The sequence below is a fragment of the Gallinula chloropus genome (assembly GCF_964237585.1).
Source record: "Gallinula chloropus genome assembly, chromosome: 20".
Classification (NCBI taxonomy): domain Eukaryota; kingdom Metazoa; phylum Chordata; class Aves; order Gruiformes; family Rallidae; genus Gallinula; species Gallinula chloropus.
In genome coordinates, this window is record NC_140105.1 from 7,464,032 (window position 1) to 7,474,307 (window position 10,276).

Sequence of the window (10,276 nt, forward strand, 5' to 3'; positions counted from 1 at the left end):
ACTTTGAAACAAGCCATTATTTTCTGCTTTTTAAAATTCCAGTCTTTAATAGGGGATGAGATCCAGACTGCCAAGAACCAAGGAGAGATTTTGATGCAAATGAAAAGCAGCATTTAAGAAGTGCAAGTATCCCATAATAGAGCACACACCATATTGCCAGCTCCCAGACCTGCCTGGAACATCCAGGGATCCATCCAGCTCAGGAGGTCAGAGCAGGAGGGTTTAGGAGGCCCAGTCCCATTATGTGCTGACTTTGTGATTCACCTGGTGTCTCCTGGTGAGACCTTGGGGCTCACACCACAGCCTCGTGTCCAAACATCTCTGGGCAAAGAGTCCAACCTGGACACACAACATGGACAGATGCTGCCTTGGCAGAGAAGGAGAGCTCCTGAAGCCCCTTTGGGCAGTTAGCACTGATCCTGTTCCTGTTCAGTGTCCCAGGAGAAAATGCCTGGCAAGGAGGCACGGCTGGCATGAGCAGGAGTGACTCACACACCCTTGGACAGGCTTAGGGTCTTCATGCCTGAGACCCTCCACAGGCTCCCACTCCCAGCACCGGCCAGATCTTTGCAGACCTCTGTGTGGTGGGTGAAGGATGCAGTTCCTGGCCATGGCACAGCCGGGGAAGGCAGCAGCAGGCCAGCAGATCCTTTCTTTCCTCCCCACAGAGGGAGAAGCAGAGCAGCGTGATGCCTCCATCCCCCCCCAGCCACACCAGAGGGTCAGCTTTGCTTGCAGGGACACTCCTCTCCTGCCCTGGGAGAGCAGAGCCTGCTCTACAGGGAGCGTGCAGGAACTGGAGCATCCAGATGAGACAGCAGGTGTGGGACAAAGGGACATCCAGAGGATGAGCCTGTCCCACATGTGCAGGAGGAAGGTGGGGAAGCAGGGAGGAGACCTGCTGCACGACAGGAGAGCGTCAGCACAGCAAAATCAGGAGCTAGCCCTTGACAAAAGGCCCAATTAACCATCCTCCAGCAAACAAACAGCCCCTCACCCCAACTTTTCCAAAGGCTGCCTAGAAAATAAAAGGCCCACAGGATTGGAGGGACCAACCTAAGTCACGCACATCTATTTAACAAGAAAACTCATTGATAAGCAAACCACCTGATGCTTGCACAGCAGAAAAGAAAACACCTGGTTCTGCCTGTGGCTTGATAAGCCAATATCTTTAATCTTTTTTTTCCTCCCCCCCCCTCTTTTTTTTTTCTCTTGATGCCTGAAGTACACACTCTGTGCGGCCCTGCGCTCCAGCCACACTGGTAATAGTAACAAAGCTTTGATGTCCCCCTCATTCAACAGAATGTTGTTTAGTTCAAAGCGAAGAACAGAGGCAATTCTTTGCTTTTAAATTATTAGCTCCCTAAGTCTTCTGTAATGATATAGTTTGACTGAAGTGTGCAGTTTATTAACTACATAAAGACGATATTATTAGAGCGGAGAAAGGCAGCCGAAAGTTTTGCCTTTCAGCTCAGCAGCAGGGGTTTTTGATACTTTGATCTCAATCAATGCTAAATGTCTTTGTGAGATAGAGGGAGCAGCAGAAATTACCTTTGGCACCATGACTACATCAATTATTTAGTTCTTTTTCTTATAAATTAAAGTGTTCTTCAATTTTTACCCCAATTTTTACTTTTTTTTCCCCTCTCTTCAGTTGATTGGGGGGGAAAAAAAATCTGACTGGAAGAAGCCTGAGAACATGAATAAAAATCCCACTGACCTTTCCCAGTCCTGATCTGGAAGGGTCTTCTCTGGGTGAGGAGGAGGAATCATGTGAAGAACAGAAGCGAAGGGGTAGCTGGGGGTGATGTGCTGGGTAACCAGATGGCTGCGTAGGTCGTTATGGCAAATTGGTCCATCACCTGAGTATATTTTGTCTTTACTGATATTGCTGGCATGAAGGTGGTCAAAAAAGTGGCACATCCAATGGAAACCAAAGGATTGCTCCAAGCAGGATTTTAAATGTTGGTTGTTGAAGTTCTTTCCATCCCTCCCAGCACGTGCAGCAGAGGGAATGTTTAGGAGACAGAATGAGGGAGCCCCATCTTGGGTAACAATGGGAATAAATTCAGGTCTGGGAAGGCTTAAAGTGGAGCTTGTGAAGAGCCAGACCTCCTACCTGGAGCTGCAGCCGGTGCCTACATGCTATGTGCTGGATACACAAGCTCTCGATAACCCTTCTGGTGCCAGGTAATCCCACCCATCCATAAACTGTCACCAAATCCCACCCATCTAGCAATGGGCTGAGTTAGTTCCTAGAGCCAACAGAAGGAATAAGCCATTTCCAAAGCTGATTCATCCCATCCTAAAATGGGTGACTGACTCCTTCCCTGGGGACAGAGGGAACCCGGTGAGATGGGACTAGAGGCAAGGGATGGGGGGGTGGTACAGCCCAGTGCTGCTGCTGGGTAACAAGTAGACAGACGACTCAAGGACCTTTGTGCTCTTCCAATACTGCGGGGAAGGGACGAGGCCGATGGCCAGAGAGCAGAGCCAAGGGAGAAGGGGATTCCTGCAATTTTGGGGAAGACATTGGTGGCTGGGCTTCAGTGATGTGGTGTACCAGAGTGTGTTAGAAACCACTGGAACCAGAACCTTGGCTGGGAACATGAGCAGCAGGACGATGGAGGTGCTGAGGAGTCGGCTTTACACCAAGCCTGAGCCCAAGGCAGCTCAAGGATATAAAATACCATCCTCTGGCAAGGGAACATTTTTTGTGAGTGAGAAATAAGAGAGGCCTTTGCAGAGATGCTGAAGCATGAACCATGGGAACTTGGGTATATTTATATGTAGAACATGTTGGAGAACAACATAATTCTGTTTTCATGGTGATCAAAGTTTTGCAAGAAGGAGGACTTGAGACAGTGTGCTAAGCTGCTATGGCAACATGAATTTTAAAGAGTAAACTGACTTGCAAGGGCTTATCTTTTCCTGTTTGGTGCGGTGCAGAACAGACCTGGGAACCCCCACCCCAAAAGGGATCCTGTGAGGTGCTCACCTCCCCTGCTAGGATATGTATGAAACATCCCTTGCAGCAAGGGGAGAATTACCCTGCTGACGGTTACTTCCTGCATCCCTGAGGCTCCAGCACCCCAAAAAGCCAAGTCACCATGACTCTTGCAGAATATATTTATCATAACTCAAATATTCAGATGTTGGGGTGAACGTACCATGAACCACTTCAGTTCACCCAGCATCCTATTCTGGGCCCTGAGTGGGATGTAACGCGATGCAGCCCCTGTGCAGAGGTGAATTCCACCCACAGAGCACCGTTTCTAAGAGCATCATGACGTGGGGCTCGCCTTACATCTCAGCTTTCAAGCCACTCTCACAAAATGTAAAGGCAGCGATGTCAGGAACGTTTCTGACGGCTCTTTTCACAAGGGGATGCTGTGAAGAGCTGTCATGCTCTGAGTCAGCTGTTCTGCCACGGCTGGCATTTCAGGCAGGAAGAGCCTGCTCGCAGAGCTATCCCAACCACGCCGCCTGCCAAAACCACACTGGGAATCTCATGGGAACGAGCCCTCTCCTGAGCCAGCTGGTACTTCCTGCTCCCGAGGCCTGATCCTGCTGGATGCTGAGCATTCTTTGTTCCATTTTTAAATTAACGAGACTGGAGCAATGTGCAGTCCAAGACTTCAGATTTAAAAAAACCCACCCCAGTCCCTCAGTGGTTTTGGTGCTTCAGCGTGATGGCCCTGCTGGAGAGGAGAGAGGGAGAGGTCAGTTTTAAAGGGAGATTCAGGAGATGCTGATTGCCTGGAAAACAGATCTCTGATTCATAGACTTTAATGGGGTTCAGGGAGCTGGCTGCGCCCCTGAGTTCACCTCCGCTCGCAGCCCACAGCCCAGGCACAGCACAGTGTGCCCCACGGCACCACGGCACGACCACAGAGCAGCCCCAGCCGCAGTTCGGCCGCCCCATCCGGAGTATCTGGGGCTCACTCCAAAGCTGGCAGCCCAAAGCTGGCAGCCCACGGCGCAGGATCCACCAGCCATCGCTCCAGCAAGAGGTTGACGAGCACAGGACTCACTCCCATCCTGTCCCAACAGTGTCCCCTTGAGGCTGATGGCTGAGGCAGCCTGGGAAGAGCCCGCACAGAGGTTTGGGGGAAGGACAGAAGCTGCTCTGGCTTTTCAGGCTGGCCCAACACTGCAGAGCGAGCAAATCCTAGCGGCCGTGGGTCAGCTGGAGCCAGGGATGCTGGAGGAGAGGAGCCCACCCTAACGTGGGGTGCGGGACCTCCACAGGTGGGAGTGGAGCACGCTTGTAGGACCATGTGACTAATTAAGCATCTTCCTTCCAGGTTCATTCAAACAACACCCGAAGTCGGACCCCTGCAGCCCCTCCTGTGACACATTAGCTCAGACCTGGAGCCTGGGGAGCTCTCCCAGAACGGATGAGCCGGAGCGGGGGCCCCTCCGTGGGTCTGTGCCAGCCGTGAGCCCCCACAGCTGCGGGAGGCAGCAGAGCAGAGCCGCTGCGGCGAGGGCACGGGGCTTCCTTGCTGTGCTGGAGGCTCCTTTCTTCTGTCAGCCGAGCAGCGGGGAGTTCTCTGAGAAACTGCCCACAGGGAGCGATCACTTTTTCCAGTCATTAACCTTACACATCCCTCACATTATCGGAATACCTTGGATGTCTAAGTTGCTGCAGCGAGTTAATTCTTCCAGGTGACTCCAGGCAGTGTTAAATGGGCTCTGGCACAGCGAGGGGATTGGAACTGCCAGAGCTGAAAGTGCTCCCGATGCCGGCACGCCGGGTCTCCGATGGGGGTGAGATCCTCAGATGTCACCGTGTGAGACCAGGGTGGTGGCAGGGGGGATCCGGAGCTTCTGGAGCAGCAGTTTGCAACCTGCCCTCAGCAGGCACCCAGGGGGGTCTGTGGGTGAAGGGAGGAAGGAAGGAAAGCAAGGCACAGGCTTGTGATGCATGTCACAGGGGCCTATCCGATCCCGAGGGAAAAATAGGATGAGTTCTCAAGTTGAAAATGTGGAGGGATAAAAGCAGTGTCCTGGAGGGATAGATGTTGGGAACCCCCAGTGCTGACCTCTAGGACATGGATGTACCTGTCCGCCGGGATGTAACTGCACCAGGTTGTACAAACTCTGACAGAGCTCCCAGTTTCGGATCTGCAAGTCCTTCCTCTGCATTAGAAGATAATCAAGAGGCCAAGGTGCCATTTAATTCCTTGGCAAGGAAGGGTTGATCTTCACAGTCCATCCCCTGAGGTCACCTGAGGGTGTGTGCACGACAGGACAGCAGCCTGGTATCCACTCAGCAATCACCCCACATCAATGAGAGGAATACTAATAATAGGATAGCTCTTACAATATGTACATAATACTAAATATGATACTACAAACTCTGGGGTGCAGTTCAAGTCACAGCTTCAAAACCCATCCTGGCACCGAGAGGCCACAGAAGGGAAAGGAGCTAATGGAGCTCTGGGGTCTCTGCCCCTCTCCTGCAACTGCTTGCTCTCCGGGATGGGATTTGGCTTTGATTAAGGAATGATGCTATGCCACACAGTACACAGCTTCTCACAGGGGGGTGAGTTTGTTTTCCCAGCGATCAGCTGTCTCTTAATGAACTTGCTTTAAAATTTAAAAAGCTGTTATTCATAGCAAGAGGTGGACCCAAGCTGGGGACACAAACATGCCCGAGCCCTACCCCAAAAGCGCCGGGAAGCTCTGCTCCAGCTGTGTCGTGTACAGTGTGCTGATGCCTCATGGCCCAGCGAGTGATTCTGATAAGACAGCGTTTCCCAGGATTGATATGGATACACATGAATTCTCCATCTGCTGGAAGGCAAGGAACACAGTTCATTTATCAAGGAGCTTGTAAGGAACAGAGCTGAATACACCAAAGATAGGAGAGAAAACCAGTCCAGAAATGCTTCACATTCTTGAATTGCAAACAGACGGGTACACCAGGGTCTGTTATTCATAGCTGTGGTCGTCTGAGCATCCTTGATGCTGAAGGATGGCTCTAATGCACTTCTTCAAGAGCATGGCCTGTGTACTGAGTCGTACATGACAAAGCTTGTGGCCTGAGGCCTGGAAAGAGAGTGTCAGTGTCTGGACCACTAGTTACCCAGCTGTCCCCTCTTCCGTGGGGTTCTCCCAAGGGCAGATCAACTCCTTCACAGAGTCCTTATGAGCTCGGTGGCAGTTGTCCTTTCCCTCCTCAGAGCCTGTGGAGTAGATTCAGGTCTCTGTAGGAGCATCCATTTTTACCTGGAAGGAGCTGCCTCGTGCAATAAAACCTGATCACGCATACATCACTTTTTGATGTGCTGTCTGAGGCAGCGAACACACAGCACGGAGCCTGGCTTTGAGTTTTCCACTGTTCAAACCCCCAAATCCCAAAGCAAAACTCCTGGGTACAAGCCTGCAGAGATGGAAAACGAAGGAAATGTGCACTCCCACCCTTCGGAAGGAAAACTGCTGCGTGACACAGCTCCGGCGCAGCCAGAGCACGGAGCCAGGTGGAGAAGGAGCCCTCAGATTTGTGCTTTTGAATTTCTAATGTGGACTCATCTGCTTGGTCAGCAGCAGAGGCGGATTAAAAGAGGTTGAGGACATGTTGCTCCTACTGAGGGACATAGCCAGGGTTTCATTTCAACAGTGACAGCATCTCCAGGAGAAAGAAAAATCCCTGTTCACACACATCCTGCCCCGGAATGACAAGTTTCATGACTCTCCCTCAAGATTTCTCCTGCCTTGTTACTTCTGGGTCTCCTCTAGCTTTCACATCGTTAAACCAGACCTGAACCAGCACTTGAGAACAAACCGAAACATAGAGGCAGTTCTCAAAATTCAGGGATCCAAACAGGCCAGGCTCACAGTGCCACAGGGTCCCTGCCCCCGAGCACCTGGACTTCTCACCGTCTGTGTGGGTGCAGAGACCTCAGGCTCATCTCCAAAGCCACCAAAATTACTGAAATGAACTGAGAATGGCTAATGTTGGGGCAGCAAGGCCTTTTCTGGCTTGATGCCTGGGAGGAGCAGAGCCGGTGCCCACTCCTGGCAGCCACCACAGCCCCACAGTGGGCAGCCACGGGGGAGAGATGGTGGCAGCTGACTAGAATATGAAGCACAAGGCCTGCTTTGGTGGCCTGACCTGGCACTGTTTTAATCTCACTACAAACTGAAAGGGTCCCGGAGGTGAGCCCCTCACGAGGGTGCCTGCACAGTGCTTCCCTGCTCTCCATCTCCTGCTCACCCAGGGCTGTGCTTCTCAAGGGGCACAGCCCGTGCCTGGCTGAAAGCCTGGTGAAGATGGGCTGAGGTCCATCAGCCCCACTCCAGGAAACAGCCGAAGGACAGGGCCACCTCACAGGATTTCCCAAGGCCAGGGGTGGTCTCCCTAGGTGCCTGCTCCCTCCCTGGCACCCATGGTGCTGTCTAGGCCCGGGGGGAGCAGATAGTGCTGTGGGGCAGGGGCGGGGAGGAGGGAGGCAAGCTGCCTGATGGCAGGGTGTTGGTGCCAGCGAGGACAGCCAGACGAGGGGCTGGGGAGGTGAGGTGGTACGGCTGTAGGGAGGAGAAGGAGGGAGGGTGGGTCAGGCCTGGCCGCCCACCCTGGACTTTGTCAGGAGGAGAAGGGGGGCTGGGTGCCATCAGTGCTGCTGGGAGAGACAGGGCTCAGCTGGGAGGCAACCAGCAGCCACCCCAGCCCAGCACGGTGCCCCCCTCTCCCACAGCTCTGTCCCCTTCCCTGCCCATGGGGAGCAGCAGGGCTGTCACTACCAGCCTCAGCGGGTGCTGGCCCCACACCTGCTGGGATGCTGTAGGAGACACCCGCTTGTCTCATTCCATACCACAAATGTGATCTTGGTTGTGAGTGGAGTAACCACGTCACACCCACAGCACCCTGGTGGCCAAGAAACAGGACATTGAGCTCCAAACCCCAGTGACTGATACTACAGGAAGCCACATCTTTGCTGAAGGCCCCCAGCGTCCCCAGCTGGGGCTGTGACATCTCCAGCTCAGCTAATTCAGCTCTCAGAACAAGCTAGAGTACAGATTCATCAGTGGAGGACATGCTGCATGCCCAGTCACCCCCATTTCCCAAAAACTCCCAGCAGAAATCAAATGAAGCCTAAGTGTCCCAAGAGAAGTGCCAGGAGCAGAGGCACACACAGAAACTGAACACACGCACGGCAGAGAGATGACACGGTGAAGGATGAACACGACAGAGAAGGATGAACTCAGCTCTTTTTTAATTTCCTATATTTATTTTTATTAGACAGATGAATGCACAGAAGTGATGGCCAAGAAATGAAACAACATATTGCTCTGATTTCCAGTGGAAACAAACAATTTCTTGGCTGGCACAAAGAGAAGTTCAGTTTGTACCATGGTCACACTTTGTACCAGGAGATCTTCCTCTTCTTGGGGCTGAGCAGCGAGGGGCCGAGGAGCAGGACACTGGGTCATGCTGGCTTGTTCAGCCTGTAAGCAGAACAGGGCCAGCTTCTGCTGCATGTGTGGGATGGTGCTTCACAAGCACGGTGACTCCAGAGCACATGGCACTGACCCGTGGCAGGGGGACAATGATGCAAAGCTGAGATGATGGAAAGAATCAGAGCGAGAGAAGGACAGAGAGAACATAGAAAGCAAAGCTGCAGACAGGACAGAAGTCAAGTCAGAGGGGCTGACTGAAACACCCAGGTTTGTTATATATTATTTATACCCTGACTTGATCTTCCCCATGTTATACTACACACCAGCAACCCCAGCATGCTCAGTGCTCCATGTTATACACGCCCTGAAGAGACCGTAGAGCTCATCACATCCAAGCAGCTTTGGACCATCCCTCTCAAGTTCTTGAGTGTCCTTCAGTGCTCTTATGTCAGGGTAGGTGGATGGTGCTTAGAACCTCACTTAAAAAAACCCCGTGGTTTTAAGCAGAATAGAAAAACTTACGGACTGAGCCTGCTCCCCCTTGTGACATTGTGGAATTTGCCGTTGCTCCCACTGGGAATAAGAGCAGAGACTTAGCAAGCAGACCTTGGCATCAGAGCAAAAAGACTCACACAACTTGGTTTCAATTCCCCTGAGAGGGTTTATCACCCTTAGGGAGCTTTTCACGACCTCTGTTAACCCCTCTGAGCCACAAAGCCAAGGAGATTTGTTCTGCAGCACTCCCAGATCAGACCCCAGAGGCCTGATCCTGCCCCTGACAACACACAGGGGAGGGCAGGAATCGCTGTTCAAAGGTGTTCAGGACACAGCTATCGCCTGACTGTTCGTGGGGGGAGGAGGGAGGGGTCTGCCTGCACCCCAGTACCTGAGGGCTCACACCCAGCTTTCAGCATTCCCTATAAAATCATACCAGTAGTAAAACCAGAGGAACAATACGAACTGGAGTGGAGAAGCTTCCCGGATCTCAGTGCTTCCTACCCAGTCCCTCAGCTTCCCCTAAATTCTAACAAACAAGGAAGCTTTTCTGCCCCCGCCCCCTTCCCAATTCCCATTACCAGGCCTTGCAGGAATCCTCCTGCTTCTGGTAATCGTTGCCTTGGTCCAGACACACTGGGTTTCCCAGCAGAGCCTGAAGTCTTCCTGAGCTCTTTAGCACTAATGTGGTATTTTAGGTTGCCTCATTCTACAGAGCAAAAGAAACAGAGCAAATGGGGAAAAACACAAACACAAAAAACCCCACCCCACTACTTAAAGTTTAAATCAGCTCTTAACACCTCTGCCCTGGTTCTTCCTTGCCTCTGGGCTACACGCCAGTGACAAGTGGAACTACCTCCTATTAGGTTTTTAACAAAAGAAAATAGAAGAGCAGGAAAAAGACCAGACAAGAGGCAGGAAGGGTTTGATAGAAGCAGCACAGAGCCAGGACTGCATCTCTCAAGCCCTCCTGCAGGCTCCTGCTACGCCTGCACATCTCATTCGTGGCACAGGGGAGTCACAGGGAGAGCAGAGCTTGCCCCTGATCATCTCCAACGTACCAGGGGGGAACTGGGAGTGTCACTGAGATCCAAAGGGTCAACTCAACCTTCAGAAATGCTTATCCTACCAACCTCTCACTCTACCCTGCTGTTCTGCTTGCGGCTCCTTTGCGCTGGCTAGGAGGTGCAGGGTACTTGAAGCAAGGGGTGCACTCTTCTCAGGGGTGCCCAGGGTGCAGCCCCTGGGAGGGTGAACACCCCCTGAAAAGACGGACACCAGCGTGGATGCAGTCCGAGGGGGGCTGCCTCATCCCGCTCCCAGTGGGGTCATCCATCTCCACCCTGATGAAGATTGATTTGAACCCAAAGGA